Source organism: Mustela erminea, chromosome 12 (assembly GCF_009829155.1).
Source record: "Mustela erminea isolate mMusErm1 chromosome 12, mMusErm1.Pri, whole genome shotgun sequence".
In the NCBI taxonomy this organism is placed as follows: domain Eukaryota; kingdom Metazoa; phylum Chordata; class Mammalia; order Carnivora; family Mustelidae; genus Mustela; species Mustela erminea.
Genome location: NC_045625.1, coordinates 61299685 through 61322692, shown reverse-complemented (window position 1 = coordinate 61322692; position 23008 = coordinate 61299685). Strand labels below are relative to the sequence as shown.

Here is a 23008-nt window from a genome sequence, read left to right as displayed (position 1 = left end):
TTGAGAGGGGAGAGGTCAGAGGGAGAAGCAGACCCTCTGCCAAGCAGGGAGCCTGATGTGGGACTAGATCCTGGGACTCCAGGATCATGACCTGAGCCGGAGGCAGCTACCTAACCAACTGAGCCACCCAGGCACCCCAGCTTACTTTTTTCTAGTCAGCTCATTTAGGTGAACAATAAAAGATCTTTCTAATTTCTCTTTTATTAGTTAGAATTAGTCCAGCCTTCCTTTTAAATAATTAAACCATTTTTACCTGACACTCTGTGAAAATAATATATAAATATTATTTGGGGCAGCATAAATTCAAAGTGATTTTGGGATTACAAACTATCTAAAAGTATCGTTGGTGTATTTTGTACTGCTATTCATTTGCCTAGGGGTTTCTTTCTTGAACTCATGATTAAAAAGAAAATAGTGTAAGAGTAAATTAGCTAACCCTATAACCCAGCAATCACACTACTGGGTATTTGCCCTAAAGATACAAATGTAGTGTTCCGAAGGGGCACCTGCACCTGAATGTTTAGATACTCTACTAGCAGCAATGTCCACAATAGCCAAACTATGGAAGGAACCTAGATGTCCATCCACAGATGAATGGATAAAGAAGATGTGGTCTATATATACAATGGAATACTATGCAGCCATCAAAAGAAATGAAATCTTGCCATTTGCAATGACGTGGATGGAACTAGAGGGTATTATGCTAAGTGAAATAAGCCAGTCAGAGAAAGACAGTTATCATGTGATCTCTCTGATTGGAGAAATTTGAAAGGCAGGGTGGGGGGTTGTTGGGGGCAGGGAAGGAATTAATTAAACAAGATGGACCAGGGAGGGAGATAAACCATAAGAGACTGTTAATTTCAGGAAACAAACTGAGGGTTGCTGGGGGGTGGTGGGTAGGGATAGGGTGGCTGGGTTATAGACATTTGGGAGGGTATGTATTATGGTGAGTGCTGTGAATTGTGTGAGACTGATGACACAGACCTGTACCCCTGAAGCAAATAATACATTATATGTTAATAAAAAAAAGTAAATAAGCTAACAATTTTAACAACAGGCGTCACCTTTTAAGGAGGATTTACTTGCTAAGATTAATTATGTGCTTATTAAATTTATAATCTGAGAATCTAAAATTAGATGATTTTGAATAATTCTTGGAAATGATAGCATATGTTTAATTATATTTTCAGATTTTCAATATGGCTTAAATCTAATGTTTTATTAAATAAAATTTGAGTTTTAATTTAAGATACTTACTAATATTTCTTGAAGATAGCAAAAATGAGCTTTTACATGTTGTGGTCTTGAATGAGGCAAAATGTGTTCTTATATTTGCTTTCAGAAATGTTAAAGTACATTGAAAAGGAGGTTTTCTTGGTCAGTAAGGGAGTAGAATATCTAAATGCACTTAATGTCAGATAAGCCAGAAGCAGCAGCAGCACATGTGGAACCCACAGATTTTAAGATATTTTGTTTGATGGAGATATGTCATTTCTGTTAGTATTAATGGCAAAATTTACATCATTAGAATGACAATTCACTTGGTAAATGAACATGACGTAGCTTTTTGTGAATTTCTTAGTACAAATTAATTATGTCTACTTATTTGTCATTGGATGAACATGATTTTACTATGTTGCTCCTATAACCAGGGGTGCACATTGTTACTAATGATTGGAGAATTATGAGGTAACTGTAATTAATACCATAGGTGTAACAATTTTAACATAGGTATAACAATTATAACAATTTTAACTTAAAGAAATAAAATCTGTATTTTAAAAACTTACTATATTTTAAAATTTAAAGCAATAGATTATGCAAAGTAGGATCTGTTAATATCATTTAATACTACATTTTGCCTTTATTTTTTATTAATTATATAGAGGGATGCATGACACCCTTCTATAACATTTTCCTACTTGTTTTGGCTGCCTATCATTGATCTCTACTTCATATCCTGGTAATTTTGTAATGTTTTTTAGGGAGTATAGAAAGATGATTCATTTCTTTGCTGCAGCATTGTTTAAATTTTTTTCTGTTATTTAGTTTTAAAACATTTCTTTTAGGGACTTCTGGTTGACCTAGTTGGTTAAGCATCTGACTCTTGGCTTTGGCTCAGGCATGATCTCAGGATAAACTAGAGCCTCATATTGGGTTCCATGCTCAGCATGGAGTCTGCTTGAGATTCTCCCTCTCACTCTACCCCTTCCGGCCATGTGTTCTTTTTCTCTCTAAAATAAGTGAATAAATCTTTTTTTTTTTTTTTTAAACTTTTTTGGGGGCGCCTGGGTGGCTCAGTGGTTTAAGTCTCTGCCTTCAGCTCAGGTCATGATCTCAGGGTCCTGGGATCGAGCCCCACATCGGGCTCTCTGCTCATCGGGGAGCCTGCTTCCCTCTCTCTCTCTGCTTGCCTCTCTGCCTACTTGTGATCTCTCTCTGTCTATCAAATAAAAAAAAAATACTACTCTAAAAAATAAAGACTTTATTTGTTCATTTGACAGAGAGAAACACAGTGAGAGAGGGAACACAAGCAGGGGGAGTGAGAGAGGGAGAAGCAGGCTTCCTGCCAAGCATGGAGCCTGCTGCGGGGCTCGATTTTAGGATGCTGGGATCATGACCTGAGTCGAAGGCAGATGCCCAATGACTGAGCCACCCAGGCACCCCTAAATGAATAAATCTTAAAAAATATATATTTCTTTTAATTGTCACAACTCATTATTTGTAATGACAAGCAAATTTTTAGCTTTGATGTCCAGATTTGGGATAAACCTCTTTCTTTTTTTTTTTTTTTAAAGATTTTATTTATTTATTTATTTGACAGACAGAGAACACAAGTAGACAGAGGCAGGCAGATAGAGAGGAAGGGAAGCAGGCCCCCTGCTGAGCAGAGAGCCCGATGCGGGACTCAATCCCAGGACCCTGAGATCATGACCCAAGCCGAAGGCAGCAGCTTAACCCACTGAGCCACCCAGGCACCCGGGATAAACCTCTTTCATTTCTCTTTCATATGCAAGCTGTAATATTTCCAGGCTTTCAAAGTGTTTATGTGAGTGTGCTTATGAATGTGCATGTACATGCAGTGAATACATATGAATATATATTTTTTGAATTGGTGGTGCTCATTAACCAGTATGTCACTGAAGTAGTACATTCTGAGTTTTACTTTTTGTTGTGGTTAATGTAAGTATTTTCATGTCCAGACAGAAAACTTGTCTTTTTCATTTTTTCTCACTAATTGGATTACCAGGTAATCCTACAGCCTTGTCATTACTTTTATTTAAGATTTTACCTCTTATTGCATGTTAAATGCATCCCAACTTGGCAGCTTCTTGGCCAGATCCCAGTTTTCCAGCAGCTACTCTAATGCCACCTTATGTAATGTAAAGTAAGGGGCAGTAAAATTCAATGGAGGTGGTCAGTGCCTTTAACAGAATCAAATTAAAATCCTTTACTATTGTAAATTAACAAGCATATAACCATGTGACTGCATTTCTAGGTCTTTCCCAGGACAGTCTCTGGAAGATGTTTATTTTCACTGTCTTGGGCCAATTTTCTCTCAAGAATGTCAATCTGTAATTTCTGCAACTGATTATCCGTATGCTTATTTCTCTGTAAATAGCTCTAGATATGAACATTATTTTTTTTCTAATTTTAGTGAGGAAAAATGGAAATTGCTTCCATTTGCATTTCTTTGGGTTCTACAAGAGATTGAACATTTCATGTTTATTCATCATTTTATGTTTTAAAAAAAATCCTCCTGTTTGTCTTTTACAATCTATTTTCTCATTAGTGTTTTCTTGCTATGTTATATGAGCTTTGTATTTAATTAGGGATAGTCATATGTGCCAGTTTTCTTTTAAACCTGTATGTTCAACATTTGGTGTTATATGCTCAAAGAGGCTTTCCTTACCTAGAATACTATAGCCACAGTCATTTAGATTATCATTTATTAATTTTATAATTTTTTTCTAGAATTGTTCATTGTATGGTGTGAGGCAGAGAGCAAACTTAAATTTTTTTAAGAAGATTTTACTTATTCAAGAAAGAGAGAGGTTTTTTTAAAAACTATTTTGTAGGGCTGCTTTGGGTGATCACAAATTCTTTTAGTTTCTATTTGTTGTGGAAGCTTTTTATCACTCCTGTTTTCAGTGACAGCCTAGCTGGATGAACCGTTCTTGGCTGCATAATTTTCTTGCTTAGTACCCTGAATATATTATGCCAATCCTTTCTGGTCTGCCAGGTCTCTGTGGATAGGACTGCTGCCAATGTAATGTTTCTACCATTGTCGGATACAGACCTCTTGTCCTGAGCTGCTTTCAGGATTTTTTCTCTGTCTCTGCGATTTGTGAGTTTTACTGTTAGATGTTAAGGTGTTGACTTAATTTATTGATTTTGAGGGGTTTCTCTGTGCCTCCTAGATTTTGATGCTTGTTTCCTTCCCCAAATTAGGGAATTTCTCTGCAATAATATGCTCCAATATATCTTTTGCCCCCCCCCCAACTCCCGTCTTTTTTCTTCTTCTAGGATCCCAATTATTCTAATAATTATTTCGCTTTATGGTATGACTTATCGAGAGAGAGAGTGAGAGTCTTAAGCAGACTCCTGGGATTTCAACACAGGCTCTATCTCAGTACTCTGAGATTATAACCTGAGCCAATACAAAGGGTCAGGCACTTAACCGATTGTGCCACACAGGCGCCCTGCAAACTTAATTTTTTTAATGTCTTCTTGTTTCAAATTGTTTACTTGAAATTGTATTTTAAAATAGTTTTTTAACCAGTTTATCTATAACCTATTTATCATCTTCTAATATGGTGGTTTGTGAGAATCTGTTTGGGGACCCTGACCAAGAATGAGTAAGTCTGAATCTCTGGGTGTGTAGACTGTTTATTGGTACTTTTTACAAACTTGTTAGGAAATTATGTATATGTCAGGACTTAACCACTGCTGTATAGTTTTATAATCATTTGCATTTGTGTGGAGGTTTTTCACTGTTTTTATTGGTCTCTCCATCCCATGTTTGTTACTTATTCATTATAGATTTACAGATTTTTATGTTTCCAAATATAATTTGTTTTCCTGTTTTTTCTCTAGGAGAGGTGCTATAGCATTTCTTACTCAGTTGAGTTTTAGCTTTATAAAATAAATCCCCATTTTTATGGTTACCTCTGGAAGGAAATAAGTTTACTGTATATTAATTGTAGTATCAGTCTTTTGAATTTGTAATCTTAAGAGTTACCAGTTAGCTGCATTAAAGAAAGTTAACTGTTTTGTGACAGAAATTTATTTCTTTTTAATATGACTAACTTTGCAAAACTGCCTGAATTCTGTAGCCAGTATAGATGGCATTCATTAGCTCAGGAAGAGATGCAGCAGTAATAGTAATTTCTTACAGTTAATTATTTGATAATGTAAACAGTAGAATTATTCTGTGGGTCAAATATGTATGTAGGCACACGTACACGTACATTTACACAAGTAGACTTGTAGAAAGGCAAATGTTTATAAAAAAGATGACGATATATATTAATTTTCCCTTTTTTTCTTTCCTCACTCTTTTTTGTTGTTTTAATGAAAAGGGATTAAATGTGATAAATTGCTATTCTTTTTAGATTTTAAGACCCTATATTCAACTTTTGCATTAATGGGTTGAAGGGACAGAAGAAGCTTTTTATCTTTTTATTCTCTCCAAATATTGTATTTCATTTAATGTGCAATTCTCCATCAGGTCCTCAGTATTTGGGGCTTTTTCTAGCCTTCAGGGTTCATACTATTTGATAGTTCATTTATGACAATTCCAAAGCCACCTATATATATGCCTTTGAGCTGTAAATTAAAACCCTGTAGTGAATCTTTTCTTTTGGACTCAGAACTCCAACATCAATTTCTTCTAGCCATGATGTAATTATCTTCAGCTGCTGCTCATGGGGGGATTGATACATATTATGAGATATGGGCATCACTCGTTCCATCTCATTTGTTACTGGGAGTTGGGTTTCTAAGAACTTGAGGAATGTCCTAGGAACTGGATGGGGTCAACAATGCCTGTTTATGGTGGAGGCTGTTAAGTATCTCTTAAAACCAGAATTGACCATTTCAGTTGAGTGCTACAGGTCATTTTAATGGGGGCAGTGACATATAAGTATACAATTTAGAAATAACATTGACAAAACACTGCATTAAGAATTTGACTATCATTTACATATTTTATACATTTAAGAATAAAATAAGCATGCAGTATAGTGACAAATTCATTTACAAATAAAATAACATTTGTGTGATTTAGTTAAATTTAGCACTTTTTTAAAAGATTTTTTTTATTTTGATAGAGTCAGCAAGAAAGAGAGAGCCTGAGCAGCAGGAGGGGCAGAAGGAGAGGGACGAGCCAACTCCCTGCTTAGCAGGGAGTGGACATAAGGATCCACAAGGATCCTGGATTGAACCCAGGATCCCAGGACCCTGGGATCAGGACCTGAGCTAAAGGCAGATGTTTAACTGACTGAGCCACCCAGGCACCCTTTGGATTTAGTACTTTGCATGTACTTTGTATGTAAGTTGGCTATAAAGTCATAAAAGCAATAACCAGCAATGTTATTTAAATTTTTATGTTATTACACAATTTATGAAAATTGACACATTTTATCATTTTAAGCACATTTAGTTCTTTCTTCCTCTTTATCCTTTTAATAGTACGAGTAGGGTAATATGATTTTATGATGTTATTTAGTTCATATTTTAAGAAATATAACTCTTTATAAAGATGAACCTGATTTGGCTTAAGACATGTATTGCCAGTGACATTGTAAATTGGTCTAATCTAATGAAAGGAAATTTGAGAAAATGTCTGAAAAACTCTAAAAATGTGCATATTCTATGATTTGGCATTTTACTTCTAAGAATCAGAGCTAAGGAAATAGATATGAAGAAATAGGTACAGATATATGCAAGATTTTATTTGTAAAGATGTTCAACATAACATTATTTAAAACAGCAAAACAAAACAACCTGACAGCTGACAATGTGTAGCAGTAGAGGATTAGTGACATAAATCATGGTGCAGTTACATAGAAGAAGAATACTTGAATGTGGAATCATTCAACACTGTTGTTAGGTGAATACTTAGTGCTTTGAGACCTTGTTCAGTGTGTGCCAAGGCAGACATCATGTGAAGTACTGTTCCTGTGACAGAAGTGCATTTAGATGATGAGTGTATAAGAAGTACATTAAATGGGGTTCTTCCTAGGTGGTTATAATTTTCTTGATGGTATCCTTTGTTATTTTTCAACATTACTCCAATAAGCGTGTTTTAATTTTGTAGTTAGGGTGGGTACCTAACATGTATTTTTTAAAAATTTTTGCTTCCTGAGGTGACAAGTACTTGCATTTTTATATGATGTCATTATAAATGGTTTAAGGCATTGGGATAAATGTGATAATATGTAACAAAATGTAGCACATTATTGGAGCCATTTTCATGATTAATTGATTCTTTTCTATTGTAGATGTTAGGAAATTCCTTGCCAGCTTTTCTCTGTGAAATAGCTGGAATTGGCAATAGATCTTTTTTGTTCATTTCAGCACATTTTATGAATGGATATTTATTATGAAAAGCATCAGACATCTTCCTTTCACTAAGAGTTGACAGCCAGAGTGTTCTCACTTGATTGAACTGATGGCACATAATAGTCTGTTTATTTAATCACTTTAGCTTACTCAGCCATTTTGAACCACAATGGAGTAAAACTCCCTGCCTTTACTTTTTGAAGATAAAATTGAGATATTTAAACATGATTTATTCTGCTTTGACCTATGGTTTGAATTAACTTGGCTATTTGCATTCATTTTCAAGAGAAGTACTCAATCCTTCCAAAGTAATAATCGAATCAAATCCCTTCGTTTTTCAAGTTGCTCTGGAGACAGTCCTAAGCTACCTAGACTATCAGGCTTTCTTTTATTGGAGTAAGAAATACAAAATTGATTTTGATAGCTCTTTTTGAAAACAATATGTATTTAAGAGAGCAACCTTTTGTTTCAAATAAAAGTCTCAGTGTATGATGTTATACATTTTGCTGATTCGTGCTGACCTTTGTTTACTGATCCTCAGATATGATTAGTAAACTTTGAGAGAACTGAGAGTCTTTAAGTGCTGCTATTGAATTAGTTCTGGGTGATTGTAAACACATTGATTTTCCTAGTGTACTGCCATCTCACCTTGCTCCTGGTATGGGCACCGTATACTTTCAGGCATAGCTGTTAGGTGGTCTGCAAGCAGTATTTTCCACAGAGACCCTCCGTGTTCTTTTCTTACCTAAACACTATACCTCATTCTATTTTCATATTGAGCTGACCAGGCAACATCCCTTCTAAAGGAATTGTTCTCTCCCTGCCTTCAGTCCCTTTATTTTCTTTTGGTTATGAACTAGTATCAGTGTCTACTTTAAATAGCAAAACCACGCTTCCCCATGTAGTATGGCTTTTTCCTTGGGCCTTCATTTCAATCTCTTTTTAGTACTTGGTCATGTAAATGCCTTTGGACTACATTTGTTTTTATGCTCCTAGAAAAGTGGGGTTCTGCTTTTATTTATCTCCATGCTTTCTTTAAACTCTGCAGAATTCCTGCACATATACTGAATAAAATTAAATATATTATGTGATAATGAATTATTCTGGTAGCTACACTTACTTGCCAAGTAAGATAGACAAAATATACAGGATATGATCTTTTATCCTTCTTTTCAAGGGTAGTTAACTTGGGATCTAAGGAGAGGACTTAGTGATCTCTGAGCCATATAAAATCATATGAAAAATTCTTGTAAATGTCTGTGTATGTACTTTTCTGGAGTTTGGGTCCATAGCTTTTTATCAGATTGTAAACAGCAATTTCTACAAGGTTAAAAATGTCTACTTTAAATGATTTGCCATTCTAAGCAATTTTTAAAGATTACCTAAGCCCAAAAGAAGGAGACTCAGAGCCAGTAACTATTGTTCATTCAGAATCTTTAAGTGGTCAAAATGGTATGCCTTCTTCCTGTTTCATGGGTTTTAGAACCTGGGGAAATCAGAAAATTCTTCTTCCCGAGCTTAGGTTGTCTCCCTATATTTTAGCAGAAATTCTTCTATGGGGTAGGAGGAATGGACACAAGAGTTTTAAGAGGATAATTTTCAATCAGTGATGAGACAAGTAATCATTCCGTTATTTGGGTAGGATAAAGCACAGAAAGACGAAATGTTCAATGCACCATTGTGTAAGTTGGGACATTTTTATTTTTCATCTCTGAATGGAGGCAAAACTGTCCACCATTTTGTTGCTTGTCCTTGGTTTGCCCTTTCTTTTACATGGAGGGCAATGGACCATGATTCAGGTTTCACAGAGCTGAGTGTAAAGGCTTGGTCTCTAAGAGTTGAGCGGGATGTCTTTGATCTGTATTCACTTAATCAGTCAGCTTTCCCATTCTTTTGCAGGCAGATTTGCATGGAATTTGTGCTACATTCTTATCAAGCAGGTCTCCTGGAAAGGAGAGTGCAGCCAACTTCTAATTAGTGGCACAATGGTTTTTAAAATTTAGCACTTGAAAAATTTTCGGCTTCCTCTTTTTGTTTTGTAAAGCAGTTATAATATTTTGGCTTTTTTCTGCATTTAGCTTACCAACAGTACCAAATCAATTGACTCAGTTGTAGGGAAAAATACTCTCTTTATATCAAACTGTCTTATAACTTGATGTATTAACTTGAATTTCCAGGGCAAGTCAAGGTTAACCTCAGGAGGGATACAGTGACATTTTTATCTAACACAAAATTATTCTTAGTCTTTATAATGTGAATAATATGGCATCTTGCAGCCAGCTGCCCTGAGTTTGGGTTGGAGATACCAGAGTTATAGTACTTCTGACTGTGCCTTATTTCCAGAGCCTCCTTTAGTTCTTTCAAAAATGGTGATGTGGGTGCTGGTAACTCAGGATTTTAATTTTGTGTTGGACCGCCTAGTCAAAGAGTCAAATGCCACCTCACCAGTTTTTCTAAGCCAGGGGTTGGCAAACTATGGCTCATGCCATTTTTGTAAATAAAGTTGTGTTAGGGTACAGCTGTGTATATTTGTTTATGTGTTATCTATGGCTGCTTTTATACTACAATGGCAGACTTGAGTAGTTGTGACAGAGATCACATGGTTCCCAGAGCCTGGAATATTTACTCTCTGGAATTTTTTAGAGAAAGATTGCTGACCCCTTGGTCTGTGAGATCTGACCAAGTTCAGGAACCTGACATTTTCAAATGTCTACATAGGTTTAGGTGGAGAACCTGCTGACCTGCCTGTCGGTTGCAAAGATATGTTTCTTCCCTTTATTGGAGCACGTGAAGTGGTGTCCCTTTCTTTGGCTGCAGACCTCATTGGGAGCTCTGTAGTGCTCTGAGGCAGTGTCCCTAGTACCACAACCATTTCCAGCATCCTCAGGCATGACTGTAGTTTTGAGATGGTATGTTAAGGGCTAGGATGGTTTAAGTTGTGCTCTTTCTCACAGTGAGTACATGTTGCACTTTCATACTTGGTTAAGACAGGTGAGGGACCTGCCAGCTTTCCTAACTCACTTCATAGAAGGGCTGATTAGTATGAAGCATGACCTCTTGTTTGTGATATTTTTCAGGTTGCAGCATCTTGACTTAGAAAATAATGAATTTGGTATAGGCTCTTTTATTTGTAATGCCCTGAAATCGCAAGTGCACATTCTCTCTGGCATACAGCTGCTTAGAAAGATAATGCTCTGCAAAATACTACCAGTCATCACTTTTGTTATTTTTTTCTATCACAAATCCTTTAATATATTTTATTATAAATATTTCAGACTAAATCTACCATTCATTTTCTTTACAAAATGAGTAGTTGCAAGACGGAAATCTGTTTTTTAATTTTCATGGAGATTTTTTGCATTTGCTTCCCCATTCTTCATTGTAGCCTTTCTTTTGGGACCTTATTCCTTCCAGGCAAAAAAAAGACTGCATTTTGGACAATCTAGAGCTTGTCAAAACCATAATGAAATCAGTGAAAAACTTTTTTCTCTGCAGTAATGGCAGCACCAGCAGTGGTGGCAGGCACGTCACTGAAGAATATTTGTGGGTCTTAAACCCAACACCATGATAAGAGATATAACACGGAGACTACTGTTTCTCAGAAGGCCATTTCATTCTTCTGTGCATAGAACCATGGTTCCTTCCCAGAAGGGTCTTGTATTGCAGATGATCTCTTCATGCATCCCTCTGTGAATGGGTATTCATTCTCACAAACTCAATGTGTGGTGTGATAGATATTCTATAACAGAGGCACGGTTTTACTCTGTGGGAAATGAAACCAGGGTGTCCTGGAGCTATGTCAGGTGAGGTGACATGATGACAGGGTGGTATGTGCTCAGTTTTGGAGTCAGAGAGTTCAGTCTACACATTGGCTCTGCTCCTTAATGACTAGACAACCTTATACAAACCATCTAGCCCTTCTGAACCTCACATTCTTCTATAGTAAAGTGCAGACAGTACATATGTTTATGGTTGTAATAATAAAAGTATTATCACTAGAAAGCTACAGAATCCATGTTTGAGGGCCACAGAGATGTTGGGTTATCAGATGGTCTGACCTCCAAGTGTATTTCTTGTCCAAGGGAAACAATGATTGTGGATAGGCAAGCATTGGTTGCGTTCAGCTAGTCCAGCTAGTCCTGATTTTGTAAGCAACATTTGGGGTTTTGCTGTAGCAAAGCTGCCTTTTCCTTTTTTTTTTTTTTTCTTTTTAGATTTTATTTATTTATTTGACAAACAGAGATCACAAGTAGGCAGAGAGGCAGGCAAAGAGAGAGGAGGAAGCAGGCTCCCTGCCAAGCAGAGAGCCCAATGACAGGCTTGATCCCAGGTCCCTGGGATCATGACCTGAGCTGAAGGCAGAGGCTTTAAACCACTGAGCCACCCAGGTGCCCCTGCCTTTTTCTTTTTTAATTGGTTATAGATTCTCTTTTCATTGCAGGGCAAAGAAAAGTTTTGTTTTTTTTTCCAACTAGATGTTTCCAAACTGATTCAGTTCTGTCCTCTCCTTGTCAACTCCCCACTTTGCCAAACAATTAACAACAATAACACAATTACAAAGGACTACCAAAAGAGTATTTGCAGTGGAAATCACTTAATTATTGGGACAATAGCTAAGGACAAATAATAATATAGCTCTGAGCAAGGTATGGTTTCTTCCCTTGAATAGTTCAGTCATAAAAGTTTATGGTTTCTTTCATATGGTAACATCACTAGAGAGGAAGAAAATAGAGTGTTGTAGAAGGTATTATAGAGTCCTAGAGGGAAATCATAAGATCCTTTTTATGCTTCCCTTTCAAAGCGTAACACCTGGAATAAATCATTCATAGTCATTCTCATGCTTTTTCATCCCTTTTCAGAGTTATACAGGAACCCAAGGACCAAATAACTTGACCTGAGATAGCTCTACCCCCAGATACTTTCTCTAAAAGAAACAGGTGAGAATAGGAGAGCTGGAAAGCACCCAAGCTTTCTCCTGGCTTTATAGTTTTTGAAAGTGCCTGCAGAGTCTCACCCTCCAGTCTTGGGTCCCTTCTCTTCATGTGGCCACAGATGGAGGAGAGGGTGTCAGTTGCCCCCTCTCTCTTTAGAGTGTTTGGTCTGTCTCATTGCATTGTTGTCATTTTCTTTTGTATTTTAGATGATGATATCAGTCATGGGTTCCTAGAGAATATGCCCTGTACTGTTATTTTTGAAATTTTACCTGCCTAATGAACTTTAAGCATTCTGACTTTATCTTGTTTGTAGTTATTGTAACATAGTGCCACCAGATAACACAGCCACAAATTTACTCTGAACAACTAGAAAAGCCATTTCTTGGGTTTTTACACTGGTCAGATTTACTGAAGAAGTGCACAGCTACTGTCATTCTTTAGATTTGTTTCAAGTTATGAGTTCCTATTAGAGTTCATAAGACAACTCCAAGAAGTGTAAGTGACTTGTAATTTATAGCCATGGTATGTTAATTCTGTGAAATTGTAGTCTAGTTAGGCTATATGAATTATTACTGCACTCATAAGTTGTTTACACCAAACAACATGATAGATATATATGTCTTCCTTTGAATCATGATAAAAGGAAATGCCTGTCACCCTAATTTATCACCAGGCATGTTCATATTTAAAGCCTTTCATAGTGAAATAAAAGCTTGACCTAAAGATTATGGTTACTGCAGACTTGACAGCAGCTGAGCCCAAGGTGTAAAATACTACAGGGCCTTGACTGCCATAATAAAAGCTGGGTAGCCCATATGGAAAGTTATTACATGAGGTGAATGTTCTTAGATGTAAAAATGATTAAAGTAATCCTTTCAATCAGAGGTCGGAGAGGTCATCTGGTTCAAGTTACCAGATGTCCTTGTCAGGTTAAGAACTTTCCTGTGTCGCATGGAGGAACTGGAATCTTGGCCAGTGTGCCTTCCCCCATTACTTCTCTGTTCCAGGGTAGAACTGCATTTTTGACACTAATCACAGATATGTTCCCTGTCTCATTACATAACAGCTCAGAGGCAGTAGCAGAAAGAAAAGGAAACTCTTTAAAGAGTGTCACATAGAAAACAATGGTTTATAAATTCACAGTGACATGAATTTTCATGTACACATACAACAATTTGTCCCATATTTGAGTGCCCGTCGTGTGCCTGGGGGTAGGGTTGAGCACAGTGCTGCAAGTAGTGGACAGTCCCTGTCCTCTGGTAGTTCAGACTACTGCAAGATTTCTTGACCTCAGCAGTACTGTCATTTTTAGCAGCTTCTTGGCCTCTGCCCACTGGACAACTAGAATATCTCCAGGCATTCTCAGATACCATTGGGGGGCAAATGTCCTGTGACTGAGAACCACTTGTGCTTATGGTTGTTACCTGTAGGGGAGACAGGCAAGCATACAGAGAAATGAGTACTAAATAGACACACTAGAATGAACTAAGCATGAGTCACAAAGGGTGCTGTGCAAGAAAGTGGTAGCTTTCAGAGCACTCTCAAATTCACTGTCTTTCTCTTAGGCTGACACCAGACCACATTACAGTGTCTCTTACCTCACTCAGCATATTTATTTATGTTCTATCAGAATCACTACTTTTCAAACATTTGAAGCATTTTTGGTTTACTAAAGGCAGTATGTAAAATTCTTTGTTTCTTTTTCTTCTTTAAAGTTAAATATTGCTAGTGCTGAATAGCTATGAAATATCAAAGGATAGTTTTATAATTATCTAGCAGTAATTACATAGTACAGTCCTGCCATCATGTTGCTACATATGTACAGTACTGAACAGGAGCTGATGAATTGAAGGTTCTGTTCCAGTATAGAGAGAAGAATCAGGTGTTTGCTTACAAATTTAGCACATCAGCTACTGAAATTTATCCTTCTACTTCCTATCAAAGAGAAATTGATTGTACAAACTGTCAAAAAAAGTTTATAAAATTTCTGTATGTATAGAAGGTCATATTTTTAACTATTTCTCAATAGAAAGAATATGGTGTAAGTCATTAGTAATTCATAAAACAGTTTTTCTTCTTTTACTTTAGACTGTGACTTAAGTTCAAAATTATTTATAGAAGTAATCTTTATTATCACAGTTCAAACTCGTGGGTGTAATGTGCAAGTAAAGGTGTGTACTGACCCAAAGAAAAACAAAAAGAAAAACCAACTAATCTTTAATGGTATTTAATGTTACTTTTCTGTCATCCATTTATAGCCACAGTTATTTTTCCATGTTATTACTTCTCCTATGTAGAAATTGCCATCATTTAAAAACAAAAAACAAAAAGCATTTTTAAAATTTATTTTAGAGGTGGGGGAGAGAGAGTGAGGATGGGGAGGGGAAGAGGGAGAAGGAGAATCTCAAGTAGACACCCCACTGAGTGTGGAGCCTGATGTGGCCCTCAGTCTCATGACCCTGAGATCATGACCTGAGCCAAAATCAAGAGTCAGATGCTCAACTGACTGAGCCATCCTGGTGCCCTAAAATTGCTATCTTTTTAAGCTTTTCCCCTTAGAGCCCATAATGTTTGAAAGATGTCGTCAGTGCAGTTTCTGTGCATTCCTGAATGAGTATATGCATTAATCAAATACCGTGGAATGATTGTGGGCATTCTTAGTTCATTTAGAAATCATCTGTTTGCTAGGTTATGTTTGCTAGCATTCACTTTGTTATTTACTTAGGTCAGTGGTGGGGGAACATGGACTGATGGTGAGATACAGGATGAGCTATGCATGTGGTATGGAAAAAAATGAAATAAATTGGCGGAGAAAAGCTAGAAAAGAACTGGAGATTATTAGGCATATTATAAATGTCTTGTACCCAGTAAAAACTTGAGTGAGCCTACATCAACATCCTGAATTAGAAATATTTATAGTATAGCAAGCACAAGTTCCCCTTCCTGTAGTAGTGTTTTATCTAGTTAGCAGTAGGGTAAGAAAAAGTTAATGCATTTGAAGACCAAAAGTAGATAATTTTTCCAGTTTTCTAGTGTTCAGAAATACAAACTGAACTTGGGCACTAAATCCACTAAAATTCAGATAAGTTAAGGATAGTTGAAGTTTTCAACTATTTCAATTATGTTAATCACATAATTGGGTCATATGAAGATGACACTTTATGGTTTCTTTTTGAAACAAAGTATGCACAGTGGTCATTTTAATGAGTTTGATTTACTAAAGGAAAAACGTCCTATAAATGTTTTTAGCATTGATGTTTTTACATAGTTAATCTTTTGTAGTCAACATGGTAGATTCAGTTAGGATGCTGATTTCTTTGTTCCAGTAAGGGAAGAAAAAAGGACGTCTGCTTTACCAACTACCTTAATCTTGACATGGATTTGTTCATTTCTACTTCAGCACATACTCTGGGCATCAGGATAGCAATATGTAAAAGTTGTAGGTAGTATGAAAACTTTATCTATTTCTCCTTAAAATTTTATGTAGTGTTTTCCGTTACTAAAAAAGAGCTCAGCATCAAGAATCAGTTAACTGAGATTTTCCTTAATTCACTATACATATGTGAGAATTGCAGAACTAAAATACGAAATCCTAGACCTTTAAATATTTTATAGGATACTTATTCTCAGTAGCTGTTTTTGGGCATTATTTTGATAATTAATTAGTAATGAATATAGAACCAGGCTGCCTGGGTTTGAATCTTCGCTCCATGAGGGACCTTGGCCAAGCTACTTAACCTTTCTGTACATTGGTTTTCTCATTTTTTTTTTTTTAATGTGGGGATGATAATTATACCAGCTTCCTATTACACCATGGAAGTGACAAATAAATAAATGCAGACCGATGCTTTCTTTAGTGATAATAATTTATTATTGAAATATAGCAAATGATGCATTTTTGTCATTCAATTTATTCATTCAAAAAGTATTTATTGACCACTTTGGTTGAGAGTTGCAGTGATGAACAGGATAATCACAATCTTTGTCCTCTCACAAATAAGAGTTAGCAACTGGCATTTTATAATAATTAATAATTATACAACTGAGTACTTGATTGCAACCATTATTTGTGCCACATATTCATGGCACCAGATTGTTTGTAGTAGGGGGAGCTGACCTAGTCTCTATGCATTTGAAGTGAAATATGAAGGATGTTAGCTCGATAAAGATGGTTGGTATAGCAAGAGGATGAGGATGTTTCCAGGAATGTAATGATACATAGGAAGTTACATGATGTCTTATAGGAATAAGAGTAGAGAAGAATAACAACTTCTGAGTTGATAGTGATGATTTCATTGCTTTTAAATTTATGAGATCTGTTCTTTTCCCTGTAAGGTAGCATGTTGTCTGTCCTCCCACACAGTCTTCCAGAGCAGCAATCCATTTGTCACCTCTCAGTCTTCCTTGTCTCCCTAAGCAGCTGTTTGTACATTCTTCTAGTTGATGGTACTTCCACTGTCCTCCTTTCCCTGAGATATTCCTATTCCTTTTTTAAAATCTTACTTTTTCTTGCTATCACTTTTTCAACTATTCCTAGATGAGCTCTTTCTAAGTCCAGAGGAATATTTGAAAGTTTGGGAAATGATTAAAAAGAAACTTCATTGCAATCTGTTGGAGCTAATGATTTAAATTTTTAAACACTAGGAGTATAACTCTGTTGATATTTTATTGACTAAGGGAATCTTATTTAGTTTTGTTTATGACATAAGAAATGTTTTAGTTCAGATTTTCTTCACATCATTGAAGACTGGCTTATTTAATATAATTTCTGCCTGATTTTATCTCCTAAATAATCATTTTATGTCTATCCACATTTTACATCTTTTGGTCTCTGTTTCTTTTTTCCTTTTTTTTTTTTTTTTTAAAGATTTTATTTATTTGTTTGACAGAGATCACAAGAAGGCAGAGAGGCAGGCAGACAGAGAGAGAGGAGGAAGCAGGCTCCTTGCTGAGCAGAGAGCCCTACGTGGGGCTCAATCCCAGGACCCTGGGATCATGACCTGAGCCAAGGGTAGAGGCTTTAACCCACTGAGCCACCCAAGTGCCCCCTTGGTCTCTGTTTCTTAATGCCAATGTTAGAAAAATGGGAATTTATTTCTTTTTTTTTTTAAGATTTTATTCATATATTTGTCAGAGAGCGAGAGAGGAAGCACAGCAGGCAGAGTAGAAGGCAGAGGCATAGGGAGAAGCAGACTTCCTGCTGAACAAGGCACCTGATGTAGAATCCTATCCTGGATGCTGGGATCATGGCCTGAGCTGAAGGCAGTCGCTTACCTGACTGAGTCACCCAGGCGTCCAGAAACATGGGAATTTCTAAGAGATTTCTTTATCTGGCTTCTATCTCCATTACTACATTTGGGAGTTACATCATTTTAATGAGAGAATATTTGTTAGTAGGAAGTTAAATATAAGGGTGGTTTTCACTGTGCAAGCATAGGAATCATAAGGCAACTTGTAGGGAAATACCTAGAATCACACATCCATTTCATGTTCTTTAATAGAGATACATTTTACAGCTGAACTATGGTAAAGCAAGGATAATTGATGACTCAGTGGCATTTACCTCCAGAACACAAGTATATTAGTCAGGTTCCTCAAGAATCTAAAGGGTGTATATGTGTAGAGATTTATTATAAGATATTAACTCATCAATATTGTAGGCTGAGAAGTCTCAGGACATGTAGTCAGCAAGCTGGACACCCAACAATAGCTGATGTTTCAGTTCTAGTTCAGAGTCAGGAAAAAACTGATGTTCTACCTCAATGGCTAGACAGGAGAAGTCCCTTCTTACTCCAGAGAGGGTCAGACTTTTTGTTCTATTCAGGCCTTCAACTGATTGGATGGGGCATGCCCAACTTACAGATGGCAGTCTGCTTTAATTAGTCTACGGATTCAAATGTTATTCTCATCTGGAAACATTCTTAACAGACCCAGAATAATGTTGACCAAGTATCTGGGGACTCCATGGTCAGGCTAACATGTAAAATTAACTATTATAATAAGTTTGGTTTCACATTTGAAAAACCAATCAGTTCAATTTACCATGTTAACAGAATAAAGGGTAAAAACCACATGATCATTTTAATAAATGCAGAAAAAGCAATAGCCATTTCAGATAAAATCTCTCAGAGGGAACTTTGTCAGTAAAGTAAGTATAAGAAACCTGCAATAAATATACTAAATGGTGAAATACTGTGCAGCTCCTCCCAAAGATATACATCAAAGCAAGAATTTTCACTCTCATCATTTCTGCTGAACATTTTATGAAGATTATAGCCACTGCACTAAGTCAAGGAAAAGAAATGATGGGCATTTAAAAAAAGGAAAGAAAATTGTTCCTATTATAGAGGATATGACTGTTTATGAAGACTATATCTACATGTAGCTCAAGTTCTCAATGTAGATCTAGATCTTCTTCCGTAGGAAAGAGGAAAGAACCCTAAATAGACTCACACATATATGGCATTTAATTTTTCTCAGTAGCACCAAAGCAATCCCTTCAGGAGAAGAGTCTTCAGTATTTGGGAAAAAGTGAACCTTGATCCCCACCATCTAGAATTCCTAACTAAGATGGATCCTAGACATGAAAGAGAAAACTAAAATATAGAGCTTTTAGAAGAAAATATAGGAGAATATCTTTTTTCTCCAAATATTTGTTTAAATTCTAGTTAGTTAACATATAGTATAATACTGGTTTCAGGAGTAGAATTTAGTGATTCATCACTTTTACGTATAATACCCAGTGCTCATCATAAAGTGCCCTCCTTAATACCCTTCACGTGTCTAGCCCATCTTCCACCCACCTCCTTCCATTAACCTTTGGTTTGTTCTTTATTGTTAAGAGTTTCTTATGGTTTTCTTCCCTCTTTTTCCTTTTTTCCCCCCTTCCAATATGTTCATCCGTTTTGTTTCCTAAATTCCACATGTGAATGATATTGTATGGCATTTGTCTTTCTCTGACTGACTTATTTTGTTTAGCATAATACCCTCTTGTTGCAAATGGCAAGAATTCATTCTTTTTGATGACTAATACTCCATTGCGTGTGTGTGTGTGTGTGTGTGTGTGTGTGTGTGTACACTACCACATCTTCTTTATCCATTCATCAATCAAGGGAAAGTGGACATTTGAGCTCTTCTCATAGCTTGGCTGTTGTTGATGCTGCTGCTATATAAACATCAGGATGTATGTGTGCCTTCAAATATGTATTTTTGTATCCTTCGGGTAAAAGATAGTAGAGCACTGGAAGTGCAATTACTTGGGGATAGGGTAACTCTATTTTCAACTTTTTGAGGAACCTCCATACAGTTCTCCAGAGTGGCTGTGCCGGTTTGCATTCCCACCACAGTGTAAGAGGGTGCCTCTTTCTCCATATCCTTTCCAACACCTGTTTTTTTTGTATTGTTAATTTTAGCCATTCTAATAGGTGTGAGGTAATATCTCACCATGGTTTTGACTTGTATTCCCTTAATGATGAGTGATGTTGAACATCTTTTTCATATGTCTGTTAGGCATCTAGATATCTTCTTTGGAAAAATGTCTATTCATGTCTTCTGTCCATTTCTTAACTGGATTTTTTCATTTTTGGGGGGTGTTGAGTTTGGTAAGTTCTTTATTGATTTTGGATACTAACCCTTTATCAGATATATCATTTGCAAATATCTTCTCTCATTCCATAGGCTGCCTTTTTAGTTTTTTTTTTTTCCTTTGCTGTGCAAAAGCTTTTATCTTGATGGTATACCAATAGTTCATTTTTGCTTTTGTTTCCCTTGGAGACGTGTTTAGTGAGAAGTTGCTAAGGCCAAGGTCAGAGAGGTTACTTCTTGTGTTCTTCTCTAGGATTTTGATGGTTTCCCATCTCACATTTAGGTCTTTCATCCATTTGGAATTTATTTTTGTGTATGGTATAAGAAAGTGGTCCAGTTTCATTCTTTTGCATGTTGCTGTCCAGTTTTCCCAGCATGTCTTCTTTTATTGAAGACATGGTCTTTTTTCAATCAGATATTCTTTCCTGCTTTGTACAGACTAGTTTAGCATATAGTTGTGGGTCCCTTTCTGGGTTTTCTGTTCTTTTCGATTGATTTATGTGTCTGTTTTTGGTGCCAGTACCACACTTTCTTGATAACTACAGCTTTGGAATGTAACTTGAAGGGCAGAATTGTGATGCCTCCAACTTTGCTTTTCTTTTTCAAAATTGCTTTGGCTATTTGGGGTCTTTTGTGGTTCCATACAAATTTTAGGATTAGTTGTTCTAGCTCTGTGAAAAATGCTCTTGGTATTTTGATAGGGATTATGTAACATAGACATTTTAACAGTGTTTGTTCTTCCAATCCATGAGCATAGAATATTTTCCCATTTCTTTGTGTCCTCTTCAGTTTCTTTCATGAAGTGTTCTATAGTTCTCAGAGTACAGTTCTTTTACCTCTTTGGTTAGTTTTTTCCTAAGTATCTTACTGTTTTTGGTATAGTTGCAAATGAGATCAATTGCTTGATTTCTTTTTCTGCTGCTTCATTGGTGGTGTATAGAAATGCAACAGATTTCTGTATGTTAATTTTTATATCCTGCAACTTTGCTGAATTCATGTATAGTGCTAGAGATTGTTTTGGTGAGGTCTTTGGGTTTTCTACATAGAGTATCATGTTGTCTGCAGATAGCGAAAGGTTGACTTCTTCCTTGTCAATTTGGATACTTTTAATTTCCTTTTGTTGTCTGATTGCTGAAACTAAGACTTCCGATACTATGTTAAGTGGTAATGATGAGAGTGGACATTCCTGTCTTGTTTCTGACTGCAGAGGAAAAGCTCTGTTTTTCCCCACTGAGGATGATATTAACTGTGGGTCTTTCATATGCGGCTGTTAGGATGTTAAGATATGTTCCATATAAATCTATTTTGTTGATTTTAATCAAGAATGGAGGGTGTATTTTGTTAAATGCTTTTTCTGCATCTGTTGAGAGGATCATATGGTTCTTATCCTTTCTTTCATTAATGTGGCATATCATGTTGATTGATTTGTGAATATTGAATCACCCCTGCAGCCCAGGAATAACTCTCACTTGATTGTAATGAATAATTCTTTTAATGTACTGTTGGATTTGATTTGCTAGTATCTTGTTGAGAATTTTTGCATCCATGTTCATCAGGGATTTTGGCCTGTAATTCTCCTTTTTTAGTGGTATTTTTGTCTGGTTTTGGAATCAAGGCAATGTTGGTATCATAGGTTGAGTTTATGAGTCATGTGCTCATTGCTGAATCAATCACTGTTGACATTGGAGGCAATCTTTGATTGACTGTTCTAGTGTCACCTAAAAATTATGGCCTGTCTTTAGCAGAGAATCAAGGTGCTCTTTTTAGTCAAAAACATAAATGAAAAAATACCATGAATAACTTGCCATTGGGCAAAGGAAACCATGGGTACCATTTAAACACTCTTCATTAGAAAATTCTTCATGCTGCCTCCACTGTAGCAATTTCATGTTCTGCTCATTTCGGCCATTTTAGAGGAAGAACCTCTGGCCTGTGATTGACAATATTCTTGGATATTACTGCTACCAAAGAATAATTAAGTTAAACTATTTCATTAAAAAAATGAAAAGAATAGGGGCACCTGGGTGGCTCAGTGGGTTAAGCCACTGCCTTCGGCTCAGGTCATGATCTCAGGGTCCTGGGATCGAGTCCCGCATCAGGCTCTCTGCTCAGCAGGGAGCCTACTTCCCTCTCTCTCTCTCTCTGCCTGCCTCTTCATCTACTTGTGATTTCTCTCTGTCAAATAAATAAATAAAATCTTTAAAAAAATATAAAAAAAAATGAAAAGAATAGTTGAATATTAAAAAAAAGATAACACATTTACTTTGTTTGAACTGCTGGAAATAATCCAAAATAAAGTCAGGGTTCTTTATTAAAATTGAGATTCTAATAACCTTTGTAGTTCAATGCCAATAACGTAATATTATCTTTTGATATATGTCATTCATTTTCAGGCACTTAGTGATTTTATATCTCTGTGGTTACAGGTTGCCATATTTATGACATTTTATTGAAAATTAGCATTTAGGGCAACTGGGTGGCTCAGTGGATAAGCCTCTGCCTTTGGCTCAGGTCATGATCTCAGGGTCCTGGGATCCAGGCCTGCATCGGGCTCTCTGCTCAGCAGGGAGCCTGGTCCCCCCACCTCTCTCTGCCTGCCTCTCTGCCTACTTGTGATCTCTCTCTGTTAAATAAATAAATAAAATCTTTTAAAATAAATAAATAACATTAGAATTTAGATCTGAGTAGTAAAGTGAGATGGTATTTTTGGTTAGGCTTTTAAAGCAATGTATTTAACATTGGGTGTTTAAAATGTTTGTATTATTTCTGGGACATTGGAATATGTAATTTGTATTGGCTTAGTCAATATTTAATTGCTGTTTTGATGTTTCTTTCTTTTTTTTTTTTAAATTTTATTTATTTATTTGACAGACAGATCACAAGTAGGCAGAGAGGCAGGCAGAGAGAGAGAGAGGGTAGCAGGC

The 23008-nt window shown here is 36.3% G+C and overlaps 1 protein-coding gene across 23 annotated transcripts in view; it reads left to right on the top strand.

The window, feature by feature from the left end:
• Nucleotides 1-23008, top strand: part of KDM4C (lysine demethylase 4C) — a 507226-nt gene that overhangs the window by 219205 nt on the left and 265013 nt on the right. Inside the window, exon 10 of one of the 23 annotated variants that reach the window (XR_004277516.1) lies at nt 6333-7770. The exons of the other annotated variants lie outside the window; for them this stretch is intronic. The gene's annotated coding sequence lies outside the window, so the exon portion shown is untranslated. Of the gene's footprint in view, nt 1-6332; nt 7771-23008 lie in introns of those variants that run through there. 23 annotated transcript variants of the gene reach the window in all.